Below are 13,269 nucleotides of genomic sequence, written 5' to 3'. Positions count from 1 at the left end.
CATTTTAAAAAGAAAAGTGTTGTTCTGTGAACATTAGAATGGCTCATCTTAAATTGAAATACAAAAAAACGTGGTATTGTGAAGATTTTCAAAGTAATGCTTTGAATGAAAAAGGGAAAAAAGAGTGACAAAGAGCAAAATAGAGATAAAAAATCATTCTAGAGTTGAAATCAAGTAATGCATTCTTAAAGAAGGCATAATTAAAACATTTATGAACAGGATAAGCAATATATCAATGAGGTGTTTATCAATAGGATCAGTATCCTCGTCTAAAGTAGTTGAGTAGAGCGGTTTTCTGAACTGAGAAATGATTATGAAAGTGAAAAACTCAGGATTCTCTTGAACACCATATGGCAAACTGTTCCTTAAAGCATTTTCAAGAGGGTGCTGTGGCTTAGCTGGTTAAAGCGCCTGTCTAGTAAACAGGAGATCCTGAGTTCAAATCTCAGCAGTGCCTTGCTTTCCTCATTCTTAAATAAAAAACTATTTTCATTAATTCGTCCTGCGATTCAATTAAATTAGAAAAGTCTGATTTATCTTTCGGTTGAACAGATCATCTTAAACCTAATAAAAACTGAAAGTGTTTTCAATATTATAGTAACAATACTGTGATTGCAAAATCAAAAAGGTATTTCAATGAGCAAGAGGCAGATGAAATATAACCCTAGATTTGAGCAATATTGATGAATATATGTAAAACACTTATTTATGAACTATTCAAAATATGGGATTCAGTTTAAAATGTGTTCTTTTTTAATACAACATAGCTATTCTTGTTTATAGATTAGGAATCCTTGCTTGTTTAACATTAGAATACATATTAAGACACTTTAACACAGGCACAGAATTTGATCACCAATCCTAAATTAATGATCCCTTCTATATCACTAAAGTAGGTGCTGTGGCTAAGTGGTTAAAGCGCCTGTCTCGTAAACAGGAAATCCTGAGTTCAAATCTCAGCAACACCTTATTATTGGTCCTTACATGTAAAAATAATTTTCATCACGCAAATGTTTAATACATTTTAAAAAGAAAAGTGTTGTTCTGTGAACATTAGAATGGGTCATCTTAAATTGAAAAACAAAAAAACATGGTATTGTGAAGATTTTCAAAGTAATGCTTTGAATGAAAAAGGGAAAAAAGAGTGACAAAGAGCAAAATAGAGATAAAAAATAATTCTAGAGTTGAATTCAAGTAATGCATTCTTAAAGAAGGCATGATTAAAACATTTATGAACAAGATAAGCAATATATCAATGAGGTGTTTATGAATAGTATCAGTATCCTCGTCTAAAGTAGTTGAGTAGAGCGTTTTCTGAACTGAGAAATGATTATGAAAGTGAAAAACTCAGGATTCTCTTGAACACCATATGGCAAACTGTTCCTTAAAGCATTTTCAAGAGGGTGCTGTGGCTTAGCTGGTTAAAGCGCCTGTCTAGTAAACAGGAGATCCTGAGTTCAAATCTCAGCAGTGCCTTGCTTTCCTCATTCTTAAATAAAAAATAATTTTCATTAAGTCGTCCTGCGATTCAATTAAATTAGAAAAGTCTGATTTATCTTTCGGTTGAACAGATCATCTTAAACCTAATAAAAACTGAAAGTGTTTTCAATATTATAGAAACAATACTGTGATTGCAAAATCAAAAAGGTATTTCAATGATCAAGAGGCAGATGAAATATAACCCTAGATTTGAGCAATATTGATGAATATATGTAAAACACTTATTTATGAACTATTCAAAATATGGGATTGAGTTTAAAATGTGTTATTTTGTAATACAACATAGCTATTCTTGTTTACAGATTAGGAATCCTTGCTTGTTTAACATTAGAATACATATTAAGACACTTTAACACAGGCACAGAATTTGATCACCAATCCTAAATTAATGATCCCCTCTATATCACTAAAGTAGGTGCTGTGGCTAAGTGGTTAAAGCGCCTGTCTCGTAAACAGGAAATCCTGAGTTCAAATCTCAGCAGCACCTTATTATTGGTCCTTACATGTAAAAATAATTTTCATCACGCAAATGTTTAATACATTTTAAAAAGAAAAGTGTTGTTCTGTGAACATTAGAATGGGTCATCTTAAATTGAAAAACAAAAAAACATGGTATTGTGAAGATTTTCAAAGTAATGCTTTGAATGGAAAAGGGAAAAAAGAGTGACAAAGAGCAAAATAGAGATAAAAAATCATTCTAGAGTTGAATTCAAGTAATGCATTCTTAAAGAAGGCATAATTAAAACATTTATGAACAGGATAAGCAATATATCAATGAGGTGTTTATGAATAGGATCAGTATCCTCGTCTAAACTATTTGAGTAGTGCGTTTTCTGAACTGAGAAATGATTATGAAAGTGAAAAACTCAGGTTTCTCTTGAACACCATATGGCAAACTGATCCTTAATGCATTTTCAAGAGGGTGCTGGGGCTTAGCTGGTTAAACACCTGTCTAGTAAACAGGAGATCCTGAGTTCAAATCTCAGCAGTGCCTTGCTTTCCTCATTCTTAAATAAAACATTATTTTCATTAAGTCGTCCTGCGATTCAATTAAATTAGAAAAGTCTGATTTATCTTTCGGTTGAACAGATCATCTTAAACCTAATAAAAACTGAAAGTGTTTTCAATATTATAGTAACAATACTGTGATTGCAAAATTAAAAAGGTATTTCAATGAGCAAGAGGCAGATGAAATATGACCCTAGATTTGAGCAATATTGATGAATATATGTAAAACACTTTTTTATAAACTATTCAAAATATGGGATTGAGTTTAAAATGTGTTCTTTTTTAATACAACATAGCTATTCTTGTTTACAGATTAGGAATCCTTGCTTGTTTAACATTAGAATACATATTAAGACACTTTAACACAGGCACAGAATTTGATCACCAATCCTAAATTAATGATCCCTTCTGTATCACTAAAGTAGGTGCTGTGGCTAAGTGGTTAAAGCGCCTGTCTCGTAAACAGGAAATCCTGAGTTCAAATCTCAGCAGCACCTTATTATTGGTCCTTACATGTAAAAATATTTTCATCACGCAAATGTTTAATACATTTTAAAAAGAAAAGTGTTGTTCTGTGAACATTAGAATGGGTCATCTTAAATTGAAAAACAAAAAAACATGGTATTGTGAAGATTTTCAAAGTAATGCTTTGAATGAAAAAGGGAAAAAAGAGTGACAAAGAGCAAAATAGAGATAAAAAATCATTCTAGAGTTGAAATCAAGTAATGCATTCTTAAAGAAGGCATAATTAAAACATTTATGAACAGGATAAGCAATATATCAATGAGGTGTTTTCAATAGGATCAGTATCCTCGTCTAAAGTAGTTGAGTAGAGCGTTTTCTGAACTGAGAAATGATTATGAAAGTGAAAAACTCAGGAGTCTCTTGAACACCATATGGCAAACTGTTCCTTAAAGCATTTTCAAGAGGGTGCTGTGGCTTACCTGGTTAAAGCGCCTGTCTAGTAAACAGAAGATCCTGAGTTCAAATCTTAGCTGTGCCTTGCTTTCCTCATTCTTAAATAAAAAACTATTTTCATTAATTCGTCCTGCGATTCAATTAAATTAGAAAAGTCTGATTTATCTTTCGGTTGAACAGATCATCTTAAACCTAATAAAAACTGAAAGTGCTTTCAATTTTATAGTAACAATACTGTGATTGCAAAATCAAAAAGGTATTTCAATGAGCAAGAGGCAGATGAAATATAACCCTAGATTTGAGAAATATTGATGAATATATGTCAAACACTTATTTATGAACTATTCAAAATATGGGATTGAGTTTAAAATGTGTTCTTTTGTGATACAACATAGCTATTCTTGTTTACAGATTAGGAATCCTTGCTTGTTTAACATTAGAATACATATTAAGACACTTTAACACAGGCACAGAATTTGATCACCAATACTAAATTAATGATCCCTTCTATATCGCTAAAGTAGGTGCTGTGGCTAAGTGGTTAAAGCGCCTGTCTCGTAAACAGGAAATCCTGAGTTCAAATCTCAGCAGCACCTTTTTATTGGTCCTTACATGTAAAAATAATTTTCATCACGCAAATGTTTAATACATTTTAAAAAGAAAAGTGTTGTTCTGTGAACATTAGAATGGGTCATCTTAAATTGAAAAACAAAAAAACATGGTATTGTGAAGATTTTCAAAGTAATGCTTTGAATGAAAAAGGGAAAAAAGAGTGACAAAGAGCAAAATAGAGATAAAAAATCATTCTAGAGTTGAATTCAAGTAATGCATTCTTAAAGAAGGCATGATTAAAACATTTATGAACAAGATAAGCAATATATCAATGAGGTGTTTATGAATAGGATCAGTATCCTCGTCTAAAGTAGTTGAGTAGAGCGTTTTCTGAACTGAGAAATGATTATGAAAGTGAAAAACTCAGGATTCTCTTGAACACCATATGGCAAACTGTTCCTTAAAGCATTTTCAAGAGGGTGCTGTGGCTTAGCTGGTTAAAGCGCCTGTCTAGTAAACAGGAGATCCTGAGTTCAAATCTCAGCAGTGCCTTGCTTTCCTCATTCTTAAATAAAAAATTATTTTCATTAAGTCGTCCTGCGATTCAATTAAATTAGAAAAGTCTGATTTATCTTTCGGTTGAACAGATCATCTTAAACCTAATAAAAACTGAAAGTGTTTTCAATATTATAGTAACAATACTGTGATTGCAAAAATCAAAAAGGTATTTCAATGAGCAAGAGGCAGATGAAATATAACCCTAGATTTGAGCAATATTGATGAATATATGTAAAACACTTATTTATGAACTATTCAAAATATGGGATTGAGTTTAAAATGTGTTCTTTTTTAATACAACATAGCTATTCTTGTTTACAGATTAGGAATCCTTGCTTGTTTAACATTAGAATACATATTAAGACACTTTAACACAGGCACAGAATTTGATCACCAATACTAAATTAATGATCCCTTCTGTAATACTAAAATAGGTGCTGTGGCTAAGTGGTTAAAGCGCCTGTCTCGTAAACAGGAAATCCTGAGTTCAAATCTCAGCAGCACCTTATTATTGGTCCTTACATGTAAAAATAATTTTCATCACGCAAATGTTTAATACATTTTAAAAAGAAAAGAGTTGTTCTGTGAACATTAGAATGGGTCATCTTAAATTGAAAAACTAAAAAACGTGGTATTGTGAAGATTTTCAAAGTAATGCTTTGAATGAAAAACGGAAAAAAGAGTGACAAAGAGCAAAATAGAGATAAAAAATCATTCTAGAGTTGAAATCAAGTAATGCATTCTTAAAGAAGGCATAATTAAAACATTTATGAACAGGATAAGCAATATATCAATGAGATGTTTATCAATAGGATCAGTATCCTCGTCTAAAGTAGTTGAGTAGAGCGGTTTTCTGAACTGAGAAATGATTATGAAAGTGAAAAACTCAGGATTCTCTTGAACACCATATGGCAAACTGTTCCTTAAAGCATTTTCAAGAGGGTGCTGTGGCTTAGCTGGTTAAAGTGCCTGTCTAGTAAACAGGAGATCCTGAGTTCAAATCTCAGCAGTGCCTTGCTTTCCTCATTCTTAAATGAAAAACTATTTTCATTAATTTGTCCTGCGATTCAATTAAATTAGAAAAGTCTGATTTATCTTTCGGTTGAACAGATCATCTTAAACCTAATAAAAACTGAAAGTGTTTTCAACATTATAGTAACAATACTGTGATTGCAAAATCAAAAAGGTATTTCAATGAGCAAGAGGCAGATGAAATATAACCCTAGATTTGAGCAATATTGATGAATATATGTAAAACACTTATTTATGAACTATTCAAAATATGGGATTGAGTTTAAAATGTGTTCTTTTTTAATACAACATAGCTATTCTTGTTTAGAGATTAGGAATCCTTGCTTGTTTAACATTAGAATACATATTAAGACACTTTAACACAGGCACAGAATTTGATCACCAATCCTAAATTAATGATCCCTTCTATATCACTAAAGTAGGTGCTGTGGCTAAGTGGTTAAAGCGCCTGTCTCGTAAACAGGAAGTCCTGAGTTCAAATCTCAACAGCACCTTATTATTGGTCCTTACATGTAAAAATAATTTTCATCACGCAAATGTTTATTACATTTTAAAAAGAAAAGTGTTGTTCTGTGAACATTAGAATGGCTCATCTTAAATTGAAATACAAAAAAACGTGGTATTGTGAAGATTTTCAAAGTAATGCTTTGAATGAAAAAGGGAAAAAAGAGTGACAAAGAGCAAAATAGAGATAAAAAATCATTCTAGAGTTGAAATCAAGTAATGCATTCTTAAAGAAGGCATAATTAAAACATTTATGAACAGGATAAGCAATATATCAATGAGGTGTTTATCAATAGGATCAGTATCCTCGTCTAAAGTAGTTGAGTAGAGCGGTTTTCTGAACTGAGAAATGATTATGAAAGTGAAAAACTCAGGATTCTCTTGAACACCATATGGCAAACTGTTCCTTAAAGCATTTTCAAGAGGGTGCTGTGGCTTAGCTGGTTAAAGCGCCTGTCTAGTAAACAGGAGATCCTGAGTTCAAATCTCAGCAGTGCCTTGCTTTCCTCATTCTTAAATAAAAAACTATTTTCATTAATTCGTCCTGCGATTCAATTAAATTAGAAAAGTCTGATTTATCTTTCGGTTGAACAGATCATCTTAAACCTAATAAAAACTGAAAGTGTTTTCAATATTATAGTAACAATACTGTGATTGCAAAATCAAAAAGGTATTTCAATGAGCAAGAGGCAGATGAAATATAACCCTAGATTTGAGCAATATTGATGAATATATGTAAAACACTTATTTATGAACTATTCAAAATATGGGATTCAGTTTAAAATGTGTTCTTTTTTAATACAACATAGCTATTCTTGTTTATAGATTAGGAATCCTTGCTTGTTTAACATTAGAATACATATTAAGACACTTTAACACAGGCACAGAATTTGATCACCAATCCTAAATTAATGATCCCTTCTATATCACTAAAGTAGGTGCTGTGGCTAAGTGGTTAAAGCGCCTGTCTCGTAAACAGGAAATCCTGAGTTCAAATCTCAGCAACACCTTATTATTGGTCCTTACATGTAAAAATAATTTTCATCACGCAAATGTTTAATACATTTTAAAAAGAAAAGTGTTGTTCTGTGAACATTAGAATGGGTCATCTTAAATTGAAAAACAAAAAAACATGGTATTGTGAAGATTTTCAAAGTAATGCTTTGAATGAAAAAGGGAAAAAAGAGTGACAAAGAGCAAAATAGAGATAAAAAATAATTCTAGAGTTGAATTCAAGTAATGCATTCTTAAAGAAGGCATGATTAAAACATTTATGAACAAGATAAGCAATATATCAATGAGGTGTTTATGAATAGTATCAGTATCCTCGTCTAAAGTAGTTGAGTAGAGCGTTTTCTGAACTGAGAAATGATTATGAAAGTGAAAAACTCAGGATTCTCTTGAACACCATATGGCAAACTGTTCCTTAAAGCATTTTCAAGAGGGTGCTGTGGCTTAGCTGGTTAAAGCGCCTGTCTAGTAAACAGGAGATCCTGAGTTCAAATCTCAGCAGTGCCTTGCTTTCCTCATTCTTAAATAAAAAATTATTTTCATTAAGTCGTCCTGCGATTCAATTAAATTAGAAAAGTCTGATTTATCTTTCGGTTGAACAGATCATCTTAAACCTAATAAAAACTGAAAGTGTTTTCAATATTATAGAAACAATACTGTGATTGCAAAATCAAAAAGGTATTTCAATGATCAAGAGGCAGATGAAATATAACCCTAGATTTGAGCAATATTGATGAATATATGTAAAACACTTATTTATGAACTATTCAAAATATGGGATTGAGTTTAAAATGTGTTATTTTGTAATACAACATAGCTATTCTTGTTTACAGATTAGGAATCCTTGCTTGTTTAACATTAGAATACATATTAAGACACTTTAACACAGGCACAGAATTTGATCACCAATCCTAAATTAATGATCCCCTCTATATCACTAAAGTAGGTGCTGTGGCTAAGTGGTTAAAGCGCCTGTCTCGTAAACAGGAAATCCTGAGTTCAAATCTCAGCAGCACCTTATTATTGGTCCTTACATGTAAAAATAATTTTCATCACGCAAATGTTTAATACATTTTAAAAAGAAAAGTGTTGTTCTGTGAACATTAGAATGGGTCATCTTAAATTGAAAAACAAAAAAACATGGTATTGTGAAGATTTTCAAAGTAATGCTTTGAATGGAAAAGGGAAAAAAGAGTGACAAAGAGCAAAATAGAGATAAAAAATCATTCTAGAGTTGAATTCAAGTAATGCATTCTTAAAGAAGGCATAATTAAAACATTTATGAACAGGATAAGCAATATATCAATGAGGTGTTTATGAATAGGATCAGTATCCTCGTCTAAACTATTTGAGTAGTGCGTTTTCTGAACTGAGAAATGATTATGAAAGTGAAAAACTCAGGTTTCTCTTGAACACCATATGGCAAACTGATCCTTAATGCATTTTCAAGAGGGTGCTGGGGCTTAGCTGGTTAAACACCTGTCTAGTAAACAGGAGATCCTGAGTTCAAATCTCAGCAGTGCCTTGCTTTCCTCATTCTTAAATAAAACATTATTTTCATTAAGTCGTCCTGCGATTCAATTAAATTAGAAAAGTCTGATTTATCTTTCGGTTGAACAGATCATCTTAAACCTAATAAAAACTGAAAGTGTTTTCAATATTATAGTAACAATACTGTGATTGCAAAATTAAAAAGGTATTTCAATGAGCAAGAGGCAGATGAAATATGACCCTAGATTTGAGCAATATTGATGAATATATGTAAAACACTTTTTTATAAACTATTCAAAATATGGGATTGAGTTTAAAATGTGTTCTTTTTTAATACAACATAGCTATTCTTGTTTACAGATTAGGAATCCTTGCTTGTTTAACATTAGAATACATATTAAGACACTTTAACACAGGCACAGAATTTGATCACCAATCCTAAATTAATGATCCCTTCTGTATCACTAAAGTAGGTGCTGTGGCTAAGTGGTTAAAGCGCCTGTCTCGTAAACAGGAAATCCTGAGTTCAAATCTCAGCAGCACCTTATTATTGGTCCTTACATGTAAAAATATTTTCATCACGCAAATGTTTAATACATTTTAAAAAGAAAAGTGTTGTTCTGTGAACATTAGAATGGGTCATCTTAAATTGAAAAACAAAAAAACATGGTATTGTGAAGATTTTCAAAGTAATGCTTTGAATGAAAAAGGGAAAAAAGAGTGACAAAGAGCAAAATAGAGATAACAAATAATTCTAGAGTTGAATTCAAGTAATGCATTCTTAAAGAAGGCATGATTAAAACATTTATGAACAAGATAAGCAATATATCAATGAGGTGTTTATGAATAGTATCAGTATCCTCGTCTAAAGTAGTTGAGTAGAGCGTTTTCTGAACTGAGAAATGATTATGAAAGTGAAAAACTCAGGATTCTCTTGAACACCATATGGCAAACTGTTCCTTAAAGCATTTTCAAGAGGGTGCTGTGGCTTAGCTGGTTAAAGCGCCTGTCTAGTAAACAGGAGATCCTGAGTTCAAATCTCAGCAGTGCCTTGCTTTCCTCATTCTTAAATAAAAAATTATTTTCATTAAGTCGTCCTGCGATTCAATTAAATTAGAAAAGTCTGATTTATCTTTCGGTTGAACAGATCATCTTAAACCTAATAAAAACTGAAAGTGTTTTCAATATTATAGTAACAATACTGTGATTGCAAAATCAAAAAGGTATTTCAATGAGCAAGAGGCAGATGAAATATAACTCTAGATTTGAGCAATATTGATGAATATATGTAAAACACTTATTTATGAACTATTCAAAATATGGGATTGAGTTTAAAATGTGTTATTTTGTAATACAACATAGCTATTCTTGTTTACAGATTAGGAATCCTTGCTTGTTTAACATTAGAATACATATTAAGACACTTTAACACAGGCACAGAATTTGATCACCAATCCTAAATTAATGATCCCTTCTATATCACTAAAGTAGGTGCTGTGGCTAAGTGGTTAAAGCGCCTGTCTCGTAAACAGGAAATCCTGAGTTCAAATCTCAGCAGCACCTTATTATTGGTCCTTACATGTAAAAATAATTTTCATCACGCAAATGTTTAATACATTTTAAAAAGAAAAGTGTTGTTCTGTGAACATTAGAATGGGTCATCTTAAATTGAAAAACAAAAAAACATGGTATTGTGAAGATTTTCAAAGTAATGCTTTGAATGGAAAAGGGAAAAAAGAGTGACAAAGAGCAAAATAGAGATAAAAAATCATTCTAGAGTTGAATTCAAGTAATGCATTCTTAAAGAAGGCATAATTAAAACATTTATGAACAGGATAAGCAATATATCAATGAGGTGTTTATGAATAGGATCAGTATCCTCGTCTAAACTATTTGAGTAGTGCGTTTTCTGAACTGAGGATTGATTATGAAAGTGAAAAACTCAGGTTTCTCTTGAACACCATATGGCAAACTGATCCTTAATGCATTTTCAAGAGGGTGCTGTGGCTTAGCTGGTTAAACACCTGTCTAGTAAACAGGAGATCCTGAGTTCAAATCTCAGCAGTGCCTTGCTTTCCTCATTCTTAAATAAAACATTATTTTCATTAAGTCGTCCTGCGATTCAATTAAATTAGAAAAGTCTGATTTATCTTTCGGTTGAACAGATCATCTTAAACCTAATAAAAACTGAAAGTGTTTTCAATATTATAGTAACAATACTGTGATTGCAAAATTAAAAAGGTATTTCAATGAGCAAGAGGCAGATGAAATATGACCCTAGATTTGAGCAATATTGATGAATATATGTAAAACACTTATTTATAAATTATTCAAAATATGGGATTGAGTTTAAAATGTGTTCTTTTTTAATACAACATAGCTATTCTTGTTTACAGATTAGGAATCCTTGCTTGTTTAACATTAGAATACATATTAAGACACTTTAACACAGGCACAGAATTTGATCACCAATACTAAATTAACGATCCCTTCTGTATCACTAAAGTAGGTGCTGTGGCTAAGTGGTTAAAGCGCCTGTCTCGTAAACAGGAAATCCTGAGTTCAAATCTCAGCAGCACCTTATTATTGGTCCTTACATGTAAAAATATTTTCATCACGCAAATGTTTAATACATTTTAAAAAGAAAAGTGTTGTTCTGTGAACATTAGAATGGGTCATCTTAAATTGAAAAACAAAAAAACATGGTATTGTGAAGATTTTCAAAGTAATGCTTTGAATGAAAAAGGGAAAAAAGAGTGACAAAGAGCAAAATAGAGATAACAAATAATTCTAGAGTTGAATTCAAGTAATGCATTCTTAAAGAAGGCATGATTAAAACATTTATGAACAAGATAAGCAATATATCAATGAGGTGTGTATGAATAGGATCAGTATCCTCGTCTAAAGTAGTTGAGTAGAGCGTTTTCTGAACTGAGAAATGATTATGAAAGTGAAAAACTCCGGATTCTCTTCAACACCATATGGCAAACTGTTCCTTAAAGCATTTTCAAGAGGGTGCTGTGGCTTAGCTGGTTAAAGCGCCTGTCTAGTAAACAGGAGATCCTGAGTTCAAATCTCAGCAGTGCCTTGCTTTCCTCATTCTTAAATAAAAAAACTATTTTCATTAATTCGTCCTGCGATTCAATTAAATTAGAAAATTCTGATTTATCTTTCGGTTGAACAGATCATCTTAAACCTAATAAAAACTGAAAGTGTTTTCAATATTATAGTAACAATACTGTGATTGCAAAATCAAAAAGGTATTTCAATGAGCAAGAGGCAGATGAAATATAACCCTAGATTTGAGCAATATTGATGAATATATGTAAAACACTTATTTATGAACTATTCAAAATATGGGATTGAGTTTAAAATGTGTTCTTTTTTAATACAACATAGCTATTCTTGTTTATAGATTAGGAATCCTTGCTTGTTTAAAATTAGAATACATATTAAGACACTTTAACACAGGCACAGAATTTGATCACCAATCCTAAATTAATGATCCCTTCTATATCACTAAAGTAGGTGCTGTGGCTAAGTGGTTAACGCGCCTGTCTCGTAAACAGGAGATCCTGAGTTCAAATCTCAGCAGCACCTTATTATTGGTCCTTACATGTAAAAATAATTTTCATCACGCAAATGTTTAATACATTTTAAAAAGAAAAGTGTTGTTCTGTGAACATTAGCATGGGTCATCTTAAATTGAAAAACAAAAAAACATGGTATTGTGAAGATTTTCAAAGTAATGCTTTGAATGAAAAAAGGGTGACAAAGAGCAAAATAGAGATAAAAAATAATTCTAGAGTTGAATTCAAGTAATGCATTCTTAAAGAAGGCATGATTAAAACATTTATGAACAAGATAAGCAATATATCAATGAGGTGTTTATGAATAGTATCAGTATCCTCGTCTAAAGTAGTTGAGTAGAGCGTTTTCTGAACTGAGAAATGATTATGAAAGTGAAAAACTCAGGATTCTCTTGAACACCATATGGCAAACTGTTCCTTAAAGCATTTTCAAGAGGGTGCTGTGGCTTAGCTGGTTAAAGCGCCTGTCTAGTAAACAGGAGATCCTGAGTTCAAATCTCAGCAGTACCTTGCTTTCCTCATTCTTAAATAAAAAATTATTTTCATTAAGTCGTCCTGCGATTCAATTAAATTAGAAAAGTCTGATTTATCTTTCGGTTGAACAGATCATCTTAAACCTAATAAAAACTGAAAGTGTTTTCAATATTATAGTAACAATACTGTGATTGCAAAATCAAAAAGGTATTTCAATGAGCAAGAGGCAGATGAAATATAACCCTAGATTTGAGCAATATTGATGAATATATGTAAAACACTTATTGATGAACTATTCAAAATATGGGATTGAGTTTAAAATGTGTTCTTTTGTAATACAACATAGCTATTCTTGTTTACAGATTAGGAATCCTTGCTTGTTTAACATTAGAATACATATTAAGATACTTTAACACAGGCACAGAATTTGATCACCAATACTAAATTAATGATCCCTTCTGTATCACTAAAATAGGTGCTGTGGCTAAGTGGTTAAAGCGCCTGTCTCGTAAACAGGAAATCCTGAGGTCAAATCTCAGCAGCACCTTATTATTGGTCCTTACATGTAAAAATAATTTTCATCACGCAAATGTTTAATACATTTTAAAAAGAAAAGTTTTGTTCTGTGAAC

The 13,269-nt window shown here is 31.5% G+C and overlaps 22 non-coding genes across 22 annotated transcripts; all 22 read left to right on the top strand.

Moving 5' to 3' along the window:
• The first annotated feature begins 383 nt into the window (after nucleotides 1–383).
• Nucleotides 384–457, top strand: TRNAT-AGU (transfer RNA threonine (anticodon AGU)). Its single transcript has one exon. It is a non-coding gene; the product is annotated as a tRNA-Thr (tRNA).
• Nucleotides 458–895: 438 nt separating this feature from the next.
• TRNAT-CGU (transfer RNA threonine (anticodon CGU)) lies at nucleotides 896–968 on the top strand. The gene has a single exon. It is a non-coding gene; the product is annotated as a tRNA-Thr (tRNA).
• A 434-nt stretch (nucleotides 969–1,402) lies between these two features.
• Nucleotides 1,403–1,476, top strand: TRNAT-AGU (transfer RNA threonine (anticodon AGU)). The gene has a single exon. It is a non-coding gene; the product is annotated as a tRNA-Thr (tRNA).
• Nucleotides 1,477–1,914: 438 nt separating this feature from the next.
• On the top strand, nucleotides 1,915–1,987 carry TRNAT-CGU (transfer RNA threonine (anticodon CGU)). Its single transcript has one exon. It is a non-coding gene; the product is annotated as a tRNA-Thr (tRNA).
• A 945-nt stretch (nucleotides 1,988–2,932) lies between these two features.
• On the top strand, nucleotides 2,933–3,005 carry TRNAT-CGU (transfer RNA threonine (anticodon CGU)). Its single transcript has one exon. It is a non-coding gene; the product is annotated as a tRNA-Thr (tRNA).
• Nucleotides 3,006–3,949: 944 nt separating this feature from the next.
• Nucleotides 3,950–4,022, top strand: TRNAT-CGU (transfer RNA threonine (anticodon CGU)). The gene has a single exon. It is a non-coding gene; the product is annotated as a tRNA-Thr (tRNA).
• A 434-nt stretch (nucleotides 4,023–4,456) lies between these two features.
• TRNAT-AGU (transfer RNA threonine (anticodon AGU)) lies at nucleotides 4,457–4,530 on the top strand. Its single transcript has one exon. It is a non-coding gene; the product is annotated as a tRNA-Thr (tRNA).
• A 439-nt stretch (nucleotides 4,531–4,969) lies between these two features.
• Nucleotides 4,970–5,042, top strand: TRNAT-CGU (transfer RNA threonine (anticodon CGU)). The gene has a single exon. It is a non-coding gene; the product is annotated as a tRNA-Thr (tRNA).
• A 435-nt stretch (nucleotides 5,043–5,477) lies between these two features.
• TRNAT-AGU (transfer RNA threonine (anticodon AGU)) lies at nucleotides 5,478–5,551 on the top strand. Its single transcript has one exon. It is a non-coding gene; the product is annotated as a tRNA-Thr (tRNA).
• Nucleotides 5,552–5,989: 438 nt separating this feature from the next.
• Nucleotides 5,990–6,062, top strand: TRNAT-CGU (transfer RNA threonine (anticodon CGU)). The gene has a single exon. It is a non-coding gene; the product is annotated as a tRNA-Thr (tRNA).
• A 435-nt stretch (nucleotides 6,063–6,497) lies between these two features.
• Nucleotides 6,498–6,571, top strand: TRNAT-AGU (transfer RNA threonine (anticodon AGU)). The gene has a single exon. It is a non-coding gene; the product is annotated as a tRNA-Thr (tRNA).
• A 438-nt stretch (nucleotides 6,572–7,009) lies between these two features.
• Nucleotides 7,010–7,082, top strand: TRNAT-CGU (transfer RNA threonine (anticodon CGU)). The gene has a single exon. It is a non-coding gene; the product is annotated as a tRNA-Thr (tRNA).
• A 434-nt stretch (nucleotides 7,083–7,516) lies between these two features.
• On the top strand, nucleotides 7,517–7,590 carry TRNAT-AGU (transfer RNA threonine (anticodon AGU)). The gene has a single exon. It is a non-coding gene; the product is annotated as a tRNA-Thr (tRNA).
• Nucleotides 7,591–8,028: 438 nt separating this feature from the next.
• On the top strand, nucleotides 8,029–8,101 carry TRNAT-CGU (transfer RNA threonine (anticodon CGU)). Its single transcript has one exon. It is a non-coding gene; the product is annotated as a tRNA-Thr (tRNA).
• A 945-nt stretch (nucleotides 8,102–9,046) lies between these two features.
• On the top strand, nucleotides 9,047–9,119 carry TRNAT-CGU (transfer RNA threonine (anticodon CGU)). The gene has a single exon. It is a non-coding gene; the product is annotated as a tRNA-Thr (tRNA).
• A 433-nt stretch (nucleotides 9,120–9,552) lies between these two features.
• Nucleotides 9,553–9,626, top strand: TRNAT-AGU (transfer RNA threonine (anticodon AGU)). Its single transcript has one exon. It is a non-coding gene; the product is annotated as a tRNA-Thr (tRNA).
• Nucleotides 9,627–10,064: 438 nt separating this feature from the next.
• On the top strand, nucleotides 10,065–10,137 carry TRNAT-CGU (transfer RNA threonine (anticodon CGU)). Its single transcript has one exon. It is a non-coding gene; the product is annotated as a tRNA-Thr (tRNA).
• A 945-nt stretch (nucleotides 10,138–11,082) lies between these two features.
• Nucleotides 11,083–11,155, top strand: TRNAT-CGU (transfer RNA threonine (anticodon CGU)). The gene has a single exon. It is a non-coding gene; the product is annotated as a tRNA-Thr (tRNA).
• A 433-nt stretch (nucleotides 11,156–11,588) lies between these two features.
• On the top strand, nucleotides 11,589–11,662 carry TRNAT-AGU (transfer RNA threonine (anticodon AGU)). The gene has a single exon. It is a non-coding gene; the product is annotated as a tRNA-Thr (tRNA).
• A 439-nt stretch (nucleotides 11,663–12,101) lies between these two features.
• On the top strand, nucleotides 12,102–12,174 carry TRNAT-CGU (transfer RNA threonine (anticodon CGU)). Its single transcript has one exon. It is a non-coding gene; the product is annotated as a tRNA-Thr (tRNA).
• A 426-nt stretch (nucleotides 12,175–12,600) lies between these two features.
• On the top strand, nucleotides 12,601–12,674 carry TRNAT-AGU (transfer RNA threonine (anticodon AGU)). Its single transcript has one exon. It is a non-coding gene; the product is annotated as a tRNA-Thr (tRNA).
• Nucleotides 12,675–13,112: 438 nt separating this feature from the next.
• TRNAT-CGU (transfer RNA threonine (anticodon CGU)) lies at nucleotides 13,113–13,185 on the top strand. The gene has a single exon. It is a non-coding gene; the product is annotated as a tRNA-Thr (tRNA).
• The last annotated feature ends 84 nt before the right edge of the window (nucleotides 13,186–13,269 follow it).

Source organism: Triturus cristatus, chromosome 8 (assembly GCF_964204655.1).
Source record: "Triturus cristatus chromosome 8, aTriCri1.1, whole genome shotgun sequence".
NCBI lineage: Eukaryota > Metazoa > Chordata > Amphibia > Caudata > Salamandridae > Triturus > Triturus cristatus.
This window is presented reverse-complemented; position numbering and strand designations above follow the sequence as displayed.